Below are 10,852 nucleotides of genomic sequence, written 5' to 3'. Positions count from 1 at the left end.
TAGATGGCAAGAGTATTTTGATAAATGGTTCAATAGTGAGAACGAGAACACCACCGTTCAGCTGGACGACTCGTTTGATGACACTACCAGGCGCTTTGTGCGGAGAATTCAAGAATCGGAGGTCAGAGAAGCCTTGAAAAGGATGAAAGGGGGGCAAAGCAATGGGCCCTGATGGTATCCCAATCAAGATGTAGGAGATGTCTAGGGGATATAGCTATAGTATGGCTAACCAAGATGTTTAACAATATCTTTCGATCAAACAAAATGCCTGAGGTGTGGAGAAGAAGCATATTGATATCAATCTACAAGAACAAGGGAGATATCCAAAGTTGTACTAATTATTGGGGAATTAAGTTGATGAGCCACACTATGAAGTTATGCAAGAGAGTCATCGAGCAGCGCCTGCTGAGGAACGACGCAGATATCAACAAACCAATTTAGGTTTCATGCCTGGAAGGTCAACCATAAAAGCAATCTTCTTAATAAGACAAGTTATGGAGCGGTTTAGAGAGCAGAAGAAGGACCTCCACATGGTTTTCATTGACTTGGAGAAGGCTTACAACAAGATACCAAAAAATGTTATGTGGTGGGCTTTGGACAAACATAAAGTCCCATCAAAGTACGTGACCCTCATCAAGGACATGTACAACAATGTTGTGACTAGTGTTCGAACAAACGACTGGCAACACATATTATTTTCCGATTAAAATTGGACTTCATCAAGGATCAGCCTTAAGCCCGTATCTCTTTGCCGTGGTAATGGATGAGGTTACCAGGAATATACAAGGGGATATCCCTTGGTATATGTTGTTCGCTGATGATGTAGTGTTAGTGGACGAAAGCCAGGCGGGAGTAAATAGGGAACTAGAGTTATGGCGGCAGACCCTTGAGTCTAAAGGTTTTAGATTGAGTAGAACTAAAACCGAATACATGATATGTGACTTTGGCGAAGCTGCACAGGAGGAGGAAGATGTGAGTTTGGAAGGTCAAGTAGTGCCTAAGAAGGATACCTTTCGGTATATGGGATCGATGCTACAGAGTGATGGAGATATTGATGCGGACGTTAGCCATAGAATCAAAGCAGAGTGGATCAAGTGGCGATAAGCATCTGATATTCTCTGTGACAAGAGGGTACCACAAAAGTTAAAAGGACAAGTTTTATAGAACGGCTGATTAGACCGGCTATGTTGTATGGAGCAGAATGTTGGCCTACAAAGATCCGATATGTTCAACAACTGAGTGCTTGCAGAAATGCGTATGTTGCGATGGATTTGTGGTCACACAAGAATGGACCGAGTTCACAACGATGATATACGTGATCGCCTTGGGGTAGCACCAATTAAAGAAATGCTTGTCCAACATCGGTTGAGGTGGTTTGGCCATGTCCAAAGGAGACCTCCAGAGGCACCAGTGCATTGTGGAGTCCTAAGACAAGCTAATAATATGAGGAGAGATAGAGGAAGATCCAAAATTGACATGGGGGAGGCAATAAAAAGATATTTGAAAGCTTGTGATATACCTAGAGATCTATGTTTGAATAGAAGTGCTTAGAAAGCAGCTATTGAAGTGTCTGAACCGTGACTTGGGGCTCTTGGTGGGTTTCAACTCTAGCCTACCCCAACTTGCTTAGGCACTGAAAGGCTATGTTGATGTTGGTGTTAGCAAAATGGTAGTGGCCATGCCTTGCATTTATTGTTTAAAATGTTCTTTTCATGCACATTGTGGGTGTTCTTAGAACTTATTCGGTTGCTACTCGTATCCACCTCATTCCACATGAATTGAGTGGATTGAGGTGAGAAACTAGTTAATTTTTTATCCCTAATTTGCTCCTACACACCTCCTGACCACGCTAGAAACCACCCCCACCGAGGCAATCGAGAAGCAAAGCAACGGGGCAGGCGAGAAGCCGGAGGGAGGGCGAGAGCAAAGCCAGCTGAGGCTTTGTTTGGATGCATGTGTATCCACTTTAATTCATATGTGTTGGAGTGGAATGAATACAATTTAGTTTAATTCCACTCCAGTCCATTTAAACATATGTGGATTGAGATGAATACATGGACATCCAAACAAAGCCTAAAATGAAAGGAAGGAGGGCGAGAGCTGAGCCAGCTGAAACGGAACAGAGAATGTGCCAGTTATTTTGGGAGACAACGGAATGAAGAATGTGCCAGTAGCCCAGTAGTTGTGGCCTGTCACACCACGATCACGCGCAGTAATCTAACCAGAAAACGGTGGTACTGATCCCCAACCTCTGACCAGCTTTGGGACCCATCCGACCAAATCAGATTCAACCAAGACAAAGCACTGAATTATAACATACGGTGTAATACTACTACTACACCACTGGGAAACTGCAAGAGTGAACCCAAAAAATCCTCATTCCATTTCTCCATTGATCATCATGTTTATAAGTAGCAAGTTATGCATCTAATACATCGACGACAGAGAAAACCACGAGAACGGAAAACGTAAACATAACGGACTCAAAAAACATCTCTAGCCCGTCTAGCCCAAAAAGTATGGTATATATGCCCCCCATATGCCTGTATCCTTCACCACTACTTGCTACTTACCACATCACTCCATCAGAAACACATGCTGTAAGCTATCGACGACTATGTCCTATGTCCCACTAAACCTGCACCTAAACAACAAAATGATCTCACCACCAGCATGATCACCCGATATATCTACGCCATCACCAGTTAACACAACACTACCTACATCTCCACCTGGCAAAACACCAGGCAGCTTTTGGATCAAAGGGACAAACACTATGTTGGTGTCAGATTCAGCTCGATGCCGCGCTGCCTCGCATTCTCCACGATTGTCTCAGTGTTGCTCCCACTGGCTTTGCAGTAATTCAGATGCGCGTGCCACAGCTTGAAGGAGAAGGGGTAGACCGATGCTGCCTGCTGGTAGAACCTCTTCACAATCTCTGTGACATGCAATTTCTGCAGGAGATCTGCACCTTCTAGCCATACTGATTCTGGTGCGACAGGTACAGCTCGGAAGATGGCGTTGATCAGAACAGAGCTTGCCCAGAACCTGGTCCCAGTGGAGGTTGCGTCAGAACCTGTGAAGTGCTTAGCTACAAATCCACCAACTGCTAAGCCTAGGCGATAGTTTGCAGGAAGAGCCTCCATGACCGTTTCAACAAAATCTACCAGGTACTTCACATCGCCAATTCTTTTTGGAAGGAGAGACGGACCAAAGCACACTTCAAGGACAGAGTTTATCAGAGAAGAATCTGCAGGAACAGAACCAATAGTGTCATCTATAAGCTGCCTAAGCCTATGCTTCTTAACATTCTGGCAAAACCTTCGTGACAGCAGCTCCCTAGTGGGCAAGTTGCGATGATCTGCAAGGTAACCAATGATTAAACTGAATGTAGCCCGAGTTTGAGCATCTGTCGAAGACGATGATTTCTCCAGCTCCAGTGCATGAATTGCAGCATGTTCTCTTATACAGTGCTCATACCACTCCCCATGAGCCAATTTCAATGCTTTATCCACAGCAATTTGTGCTTCCTGTAGGTTGTTCTCCAGTATCTTGTACAATGAGAGGTTTAATAACCGAAAGACGAGATCTTCTGATATAGATGGACCAGAACCAACTTCCTGGGGTGATACAAGTGATGATGTTCCAGGCTCTTCATTGCTCAGTTCTATACAAATAGCAGAATTGGTTTGGATATCACAATCTTTTCCGTGTTCTTCAAACCAGCAAGTCAGTACCTTCTCAGCTAACTCAGTATCAGTGGCCAGAACATGCTCAACATATTGATTCCACATATATTGAATTCCCTGTGCCTCTTTAGGCCAATTCAAGATCAACTCATCAAAGCTTTTCAGACCAGGACATGTACCATGCTTTCTGTCTAACCGAGCTGAGATAAGCAGAATCTGAGGACACATTGGGTACTCCTTCATGTACTTCACCAGCATATCAGTAGAAGATTTGAAGCCTTCAACAGCCGCTAGACATCTAATGTGGTTAACAGCGAGGAATTGTGATAACATCAGGTAAGATGGATCCCCGTTTTTAACACACTCACTAATATCTTCAGCCATCTTATAAGCAGCATAATTTAAAAGTTCTATAATCTTATCTCTGTTATCTACACTGGGATCAATAGAAGGCCATATTAAGGCACGAGGCAAAGTTTTCTGGAACTCTAGCTGATCAATAATTTCCTCTGGAAGGTTCCTGTAAATTGAGATATATAGGCACGAAATCCAAAATATGCATCTGTCGGACATGGTCAAGCAAGAAATGACATCAGCAAGCAACTTGTCACCAGAATTATCAGGCATTGCAGTTGGAAGAATTCCAATAATCCTAGAAATTGCCTTCTCTACATTTCCAGACATGCACAGGAAGTAAATCATCTGTAAGAAGATGTCTAGTATGAAAGCACTTCTTCTTGTAGATCCTTGTCATTGTCAGCTGTCATTTGGCAGAGCATGCTCAAAGCATCGTTATAAGCATCCAATCGATCATCAACACGTAACCTACTATTTATATACATAAGCCATAATTCATAGGAACAAAAATTGTGTTGCACCTAGAAAGAAAACAAAGTATAAGGTTTGTTGATAATCATACAATAGCATCTACAAATGATAAAGCAACCATGCATCAATTGGATGCAAATCACAAATATGAAATGCCCTCAATCTCATCTAAAGTTTTTTCATGTCCTAAAAACAAAAGTAAAAAACAAGATGGACCACACTAGGATTGAAGCACAATCTAGCATTAGAGGGATGCAATCATAATCAAGCAAACCATACCAAATGAACAAAATTTAGCTTTTGTATGAATAAGATCAGCAATTGATACATTAGAACAAGCAGGGTAATAAAAAGGAAAAAAAAAGGAAAAAGCATCTGTAGCTCATGCATTCCAACATAAAATTTTAGGCTTAAACTAAATGGCAAGAGAGCAACCAGTAAATAGTTTACCGCATCAGAAAACATGTCATCTTTTCCAAGTCCTTCATCCTTTTGATAGTAAATATGGAGATAAAACACCCACAGGATAACTGTACTTGGATCAGCCTCAATGGACCGCGCCAGAAATGAAAGAGCCTGCAAAACACACATTATTTAGAGATAAGCTAATGGCCAACAATATCCAACCTGAACTCAACTGTGTTGAAGCAGCTAAAACATGTTCTAATCTGAAGGGTACAATATCCAATACAGAAGTCACCTTGATCCTTTCAGGCTTGTTTCCTTTTCCACAATATAAATCAAGAGCTGCCTCCAAGAATAACTCAATATCAACAGGACCCTGTACAATCTTATTCTACAGAATAAAAAGTTACACAGCAATAATCAAAATACAAGCAGATCAGATATCAATGAAGTAAATATATTCATTCAAACCAAAAATATCAATTCATCATGTTACAACTACTATGAAATGTATGCTAATAAAGTTTAAACCCCATAAGTGGTGAATACTTGGTCCAGTACAGAAGCAATTGTCAAATTCAGAGCATTTTTGCATTGGAACCACAAGAAAAGAGTGCAGTGTTAACAAGTACTAATATAACCTAATCAAAATATTTGATATGCCATTATGCAATATCACGAGAATAGAAAGAGCAGGAAACTTCAAGAATAAGTTTAGTGTGGAGAACCAGACTCCAATATGTATGCCACTTCCGCGATGTGATGATAACTGCAATACAGTGCGCTCTACCCACCTTCCTGCTATCCAGCATTCGAAATTTTAATAGTTGTCTGTTCCTATCAAAATCAGCAATCCGACCATCACCAGCCTGTAAGAATGGTGCATCTGATGGAAGAACTCTTTGAACAGATAAAGGTAAAGGAAAGGAAGCACAAAACCCCCTTTGCCAATATTGCCATAAACTGCTAGCCAAAACTGACTGTGTCAAGTTCAGATCAGCTTTAATAAGATTTGAACCGACACGATACACTGGCACAGGAAGAATATGCTGAGACAAACCATAAGGAATCTGGCCTGCATAAAATCATCCGTTACAATAAATTAAATGTCGAACATTCATAATGCATAATGTGTATGGATTATGGAATTATACATTCAAGTAATCAACACAATAAGAGAGCAATTGTAAATATAGCAAACCTGAAACAGAGGTCATAGAACGTTTTGTAAGCTTTGGCTTTCTCCAAGCATGATGCTCAACATGTTGCCACTGGCACTCTTCGTCATTGCATTTTCCTCGAAGCTCAAACATGCAGAAGGGCCAGAAGGGATCGATCACACTGTGTACCATATTATTATCCTTTTGGGTAGTTGGGAGAATCTTCATATTTTCTCCAACAAGGTCATGTATCATATCTTGTACACTTTCTGTAACTTCAGACGCTGCATCACTGGTCAGATAGTCATTTTTGTAATCTGAAGGCTCCTTGCAAATCCCAGGTAATGCCCACTTGATTTGTCTAGCAGCATTTAGTGGAGCTGAAGAAGGAAAAATGAGAGTGTCCGTAGCCAATGGAATGCATAACTCTTTGAGAGAAGAAATGTTGTCCTCAGGATCACAGTTGCTCATTGAAGGACCACTACTAGAATTAGAGAGGCCGCCAGTTTTTTCAGCACCATCATTTTCCAGCTCCATTGTACCTGCACAACAAAATAAAGTATTGTTACACAGAAGTTCACATGCGCCGGTGTAGAGTCCATTTCCTAAAAGGAAAGGAGCAAACTGAGAAACATAACTTCTAGCCACACTAGGATATTCAAGAGTATGCCCAATTGTCTGCATAGACATAGTTTTAGGTCATTGTTATCCATCAACATAAAAAAAGAATCGACGCCTCTAAATAGTAATGACTTCATCCTATAGGAATCAAATTTTAATATATTTCCATGCAAGTTAACACAAGGATGAAAAGATGATAGCATTACAGTAATAAAACTCACTATCAGCAATATTTAGTAAAGATGATTCATATTGTGTAGTATATATTTAAAGAGCCTAAACATATTCATCACAAAGATGGAAGATATAGCTTATCAAATGGATGGATGCTTGCAGGGTAAATCAGTATACACTGTGACGCCTCAACACATATACAGATCATAAGTATAGAATTAGAAGTATTAATAGAAACCCAAGTGATATAACCTTCAGGAGTAGGAGTTGTCATAATATTCTGCTCTGCTTCCTGTAACTGATGTCCAACATATGTAGACTGCTTGCCATGTTCTGCAGCTACTTTTCCAACAGCAAGTTCTTCAGTGCCTTCATCAATGGTGCCATTCAAGCATGATTTCTTCCCAAATCTTTCAACCAATCTAGACCTCAAAGAAGCTTCTAAAAGTTCATAATCCTGAGCACTGTCACCAGAAACTTGTCTGTTTTCCTCTGCATATGCATGTATAGTTTCTTCCATTTGATTCTCCAGATCCAAAGCGCATTCTGATCTTGCCTGTCTAGTGGGGAACAGAAGATCATCCTCCATGTAATCTGAAAGGACGCTATCAGCATTGACAGCAGTCACAGAGCTGGGATCAGCTGTGCTGGCAGCAAGCTTATCATGATAGTGTGGCCTGTGCCTCATGCTTATCAACTGGCTGCTGAGAAGGTTCTTCAGGATGTAGCCTGTGTCTACCACCCTGATTTTCAGGCATCTGACTATCTGCATGAATCTGAGAATTGAGCAGTGATGGCATTGCAAGGCCATCTTCAGGATTCCAAATACTCAAAGACTGCACCAAAGAAGAATTCTCTGCAATTAAACCATGGACTTGTGAAGAGCAAATCTCTCTTTTTCTACGAAGAATTGCACATCTTTCATTTGCCTCGAGTAAAGCTCTTTGTGCTTCGCGATAAGCTCTAAGAGCTTCTCTTTCTTCAGCTTCACATTTTTGTCTATGCTCCTGGGCTTCCTCCAATACCTTGTCTTGTAATTCTTCCATCTCAAGTAGAGAGAACAATAGTTGTGTTCCGTGTGTCTACGCCTATCTGGCCACTGCAGTTCAAACATCCGGCATTCTGCAAAAAATAGAAAATGGAAATTGACCTTACCTTACACACTGATTCGCATCATGATTCAGATTATCTGTGCTGTAATAAAAATTTAATGTGACTAACACTGTGAAATTTGACACTGTAAAACATAATTCCAGAAAAAGAAACTAAAATGAGTTCAACAATCAAATCAAAACATGGACGTGCTGAAATAGATGCTTCCAGAAGGAACCCCTCTCAGTTTAGTGTCAGGTATAATCAGTACAAAATTTCTAGTGGCTCCAAATTGCTACTATATGCGTCTCAATTGCATTCAAGCTCAATAGTTCATTCAAGGGGGCATTCTAGCAGGTTAGCAACACAGCAGAAGCATTAACTGAGCATCAACTAATTAGATGTATTACTAAACAAGAAAAATAAGTAGAGCAACACAAGAGCTGCAGAACTAACCTCCTTTCCAGGCTTGCAATTGTGGCGTTCCAGTCTAACACAGGTGGAAGTACCAACAGGCAGTACCTGTTGCCTAGCTTGGGCAGACGTGACAGGCGCCAAAGCACTAGTATCTTCTGGTATAGTTTGTGTGTCAGTAAATGGTGGTCGTGCTGCAAGCCTCATTGTGCGACTCAAGCATAGCATGGTTACCAGCACCTCCTATATCTTTGTGGTGACGAAGGCTCTTACTTGCCCCACCTTGTTGTATCTGATTTGCAAGTTCTGTTGTGACTGTTGTATCTGTTTCATTGACATTAAGGTTCATAGTAATTCCATTTTCAAACTGATTTGTCACTTCTGAAGATTGCACATTGTTTTTTCCTGATGTAGAACCTATTAGGTGCCAATGTTACCAAGGTCACCTGCGAAATTGGCTGTACGAATGCTGATGATTGAGCTTCAACCTTTTATTTGGTCCTGCATTAAGTTCAGACAGATTATTAAAGCGTGAATATTCACCACTGTTGGAAGCTTCAAGCCCTATCTTTTCCGATGGCAGCCTTGGCTGATTGGAAGAAAAATCTGCATTCTTCGTAGCAATGGCGGACAAAGGTCTTTTTTGACCTTTTAGTTCATTTTCTCTAGCAGCTATTTTATGGCGCAAGATTTCTAACCTATGATCTTCAGAATGTACTCCTACCCCATTTTGAATTTTCTGTTTAGACTTCAGAGGATTAACTTGGCGGACAGGTGGCTCGTTCCTGACAAAGGTATTACCTGATCCCCTGCCAGCCCCTACATTTCTGTGTGTGAATGGAAAAGTAGGGCAAGTGTGCAGGACCTGCCTTTGCTACCAAGGGTTTTCTGCTGAGATACTTCCTCTCTCATGATCCTAGTTTGCATACTGTTCCCTGTTCTCTGTGTACCTTGAGAGCTGGCCTTCCTAACTTTACCTTGCCTTGTCATTCCAGAGTCTGTCTCGCCATCATCATCTGAGAAAGTTATCACAAGGTTATCACTTGACACAGGCTTCTTCCATGAAAGATTCCGATTACTGCCAGGCTTGAATTGCCCCTGATTCACCCTCATGATCTTCTTGTAACTTGGAGCAGACGATTTATGATTCAGAGCATTCGAGACAATCAAGGTGTTACTGCCTGGTAAGTCAGAGGATAAGAGGTAACGCAGCAGGATCAGTAAAAGAGGCAGGCTATCTTTCCATGGGAAGGAAACTGGCATAAAACATGAAACGCAGGATCGCTAATCGGAAGTCAGAACGTACCTTTACCAAGGAGAGTTGCTGATGGCACTTGAGATCCAGCCTCCACAAACTTCCCAAGAATGGATGTAGCACCTACCCGAGTTTGCAGAGTCTGGTCGGAGCAATTTAATGAGCAAGATAAGCGACAAACGTTGCAAAACTAAGCACATGAATCAGGCAATAAATGCATCGTTATTATGTTCATAGCATACATCATACAAAAGGGGTGATAAATATGCAATCGTGTATGTGCTAAATATGATACGTTGATAAATGCAGTGCATAGGTACACCAATCAGAATCTCACAGCACTTAAAGCGCCATCCATGTACACTGTAACCTACAACACCGACTTGGCAACTAGCAGAAAGCACACATCAGCAAGCTATTTGCTCTTACACCTTCATTCAATTATTATGCCGCACTACAACTTAAGGCAGCTCAACCGTAACCGCAGAATCAGATCACATTTAAACCCTATATGTGGGATCGTAGTCCTAACTCCTAAACACCAAACAATGAGCTTCTAAGCATGCATCAACGTCAAGTCCCATTCCCATACTAGAGGCACTCCCACAACAGCGCGTCCATCCCCCAACAATTAGCCAACCTGCCCATCCCCCAACAATTAGCCAAGCCTGCCAATCAAGCACGCTTCATCAGAACACCTAAGCAAGCACCCAGCCCCCGCCGATCCAAGCTCGGTACCCTAGCCGCGGGACGAGTCAAAGCGTCAACGGCAAGCAACTGCAGCGCGGCCGCGCGGGAGTGGAAGCAGCTAGATCCGGGACGAGCGATCGAGCGAGCGCGCGCGCGCGGGTCGAGAAGGCGCGAGAGCTCACCTCGTCGTCGTCGGCGCCGGAGGAGAGCTCGCCTTCCTCGCGCGCCCTCGCAACCGCCGCCACAGGCGGCGGCGGCGGAGGAGGAGGCGGGGCCGCGCTAGGGTTCTGCCACGCGGCGGGCGCGGGTTTCGGGCCCGTCATGGGAGGGAGGGAGGGAGGAAGCGAGGCGAGGCGAGGGTTTTGGGCGAGGCGGCCGCGTCGCTTTCGCGTGCCGTCGCGGGCTCGTCCTCCGAGAACGGAAAGGGGGGGAAGGCAAGGGAGGAAAGCAGCCAGCTCGGGCTCGGGGTGACGGGGTCCGGGCCGATTTTTTTTGGGGGTGGGCGCCGAGAGCCTGACCGGTGG

The 10,852-nt window shown here is 42.9% G+C and overlaps 1 pseudogene; it reads right to left on the bottom strand.

Moving 5' to 3' along the window:
• Positions 1–2,360: 2,360 nt before the first annotated feature.
• On the bottom strand, positions 2,361–10,700 carry LOC136505802 (uncharacterized; annotated as a pseudogene).
• Positions 10,701–10,852: the final 152 nt, after the last annotated feature.

This window comes from Miscanthus floridulus, chromosome 14 (genome assembly GCF_019320115.1).
Source record: "Miscanthus floridulus cultivar M001 chromosome 14, ASM1932011v1, whole genome shotgun sequence".
In the NCBI taxonomy this organism is placed as follows: Eukaryota; Viridiplantae; Streptophyta; class Magnoliopsida; order Poales; family Poaceae; genus Miscanthus; species Miscanthus floridulus.
The sequence above is the reverse complement of the archived record's forward strand: the minus strand, read 5'-3'. Positions and strand labels throughout refer to the sequence as shown.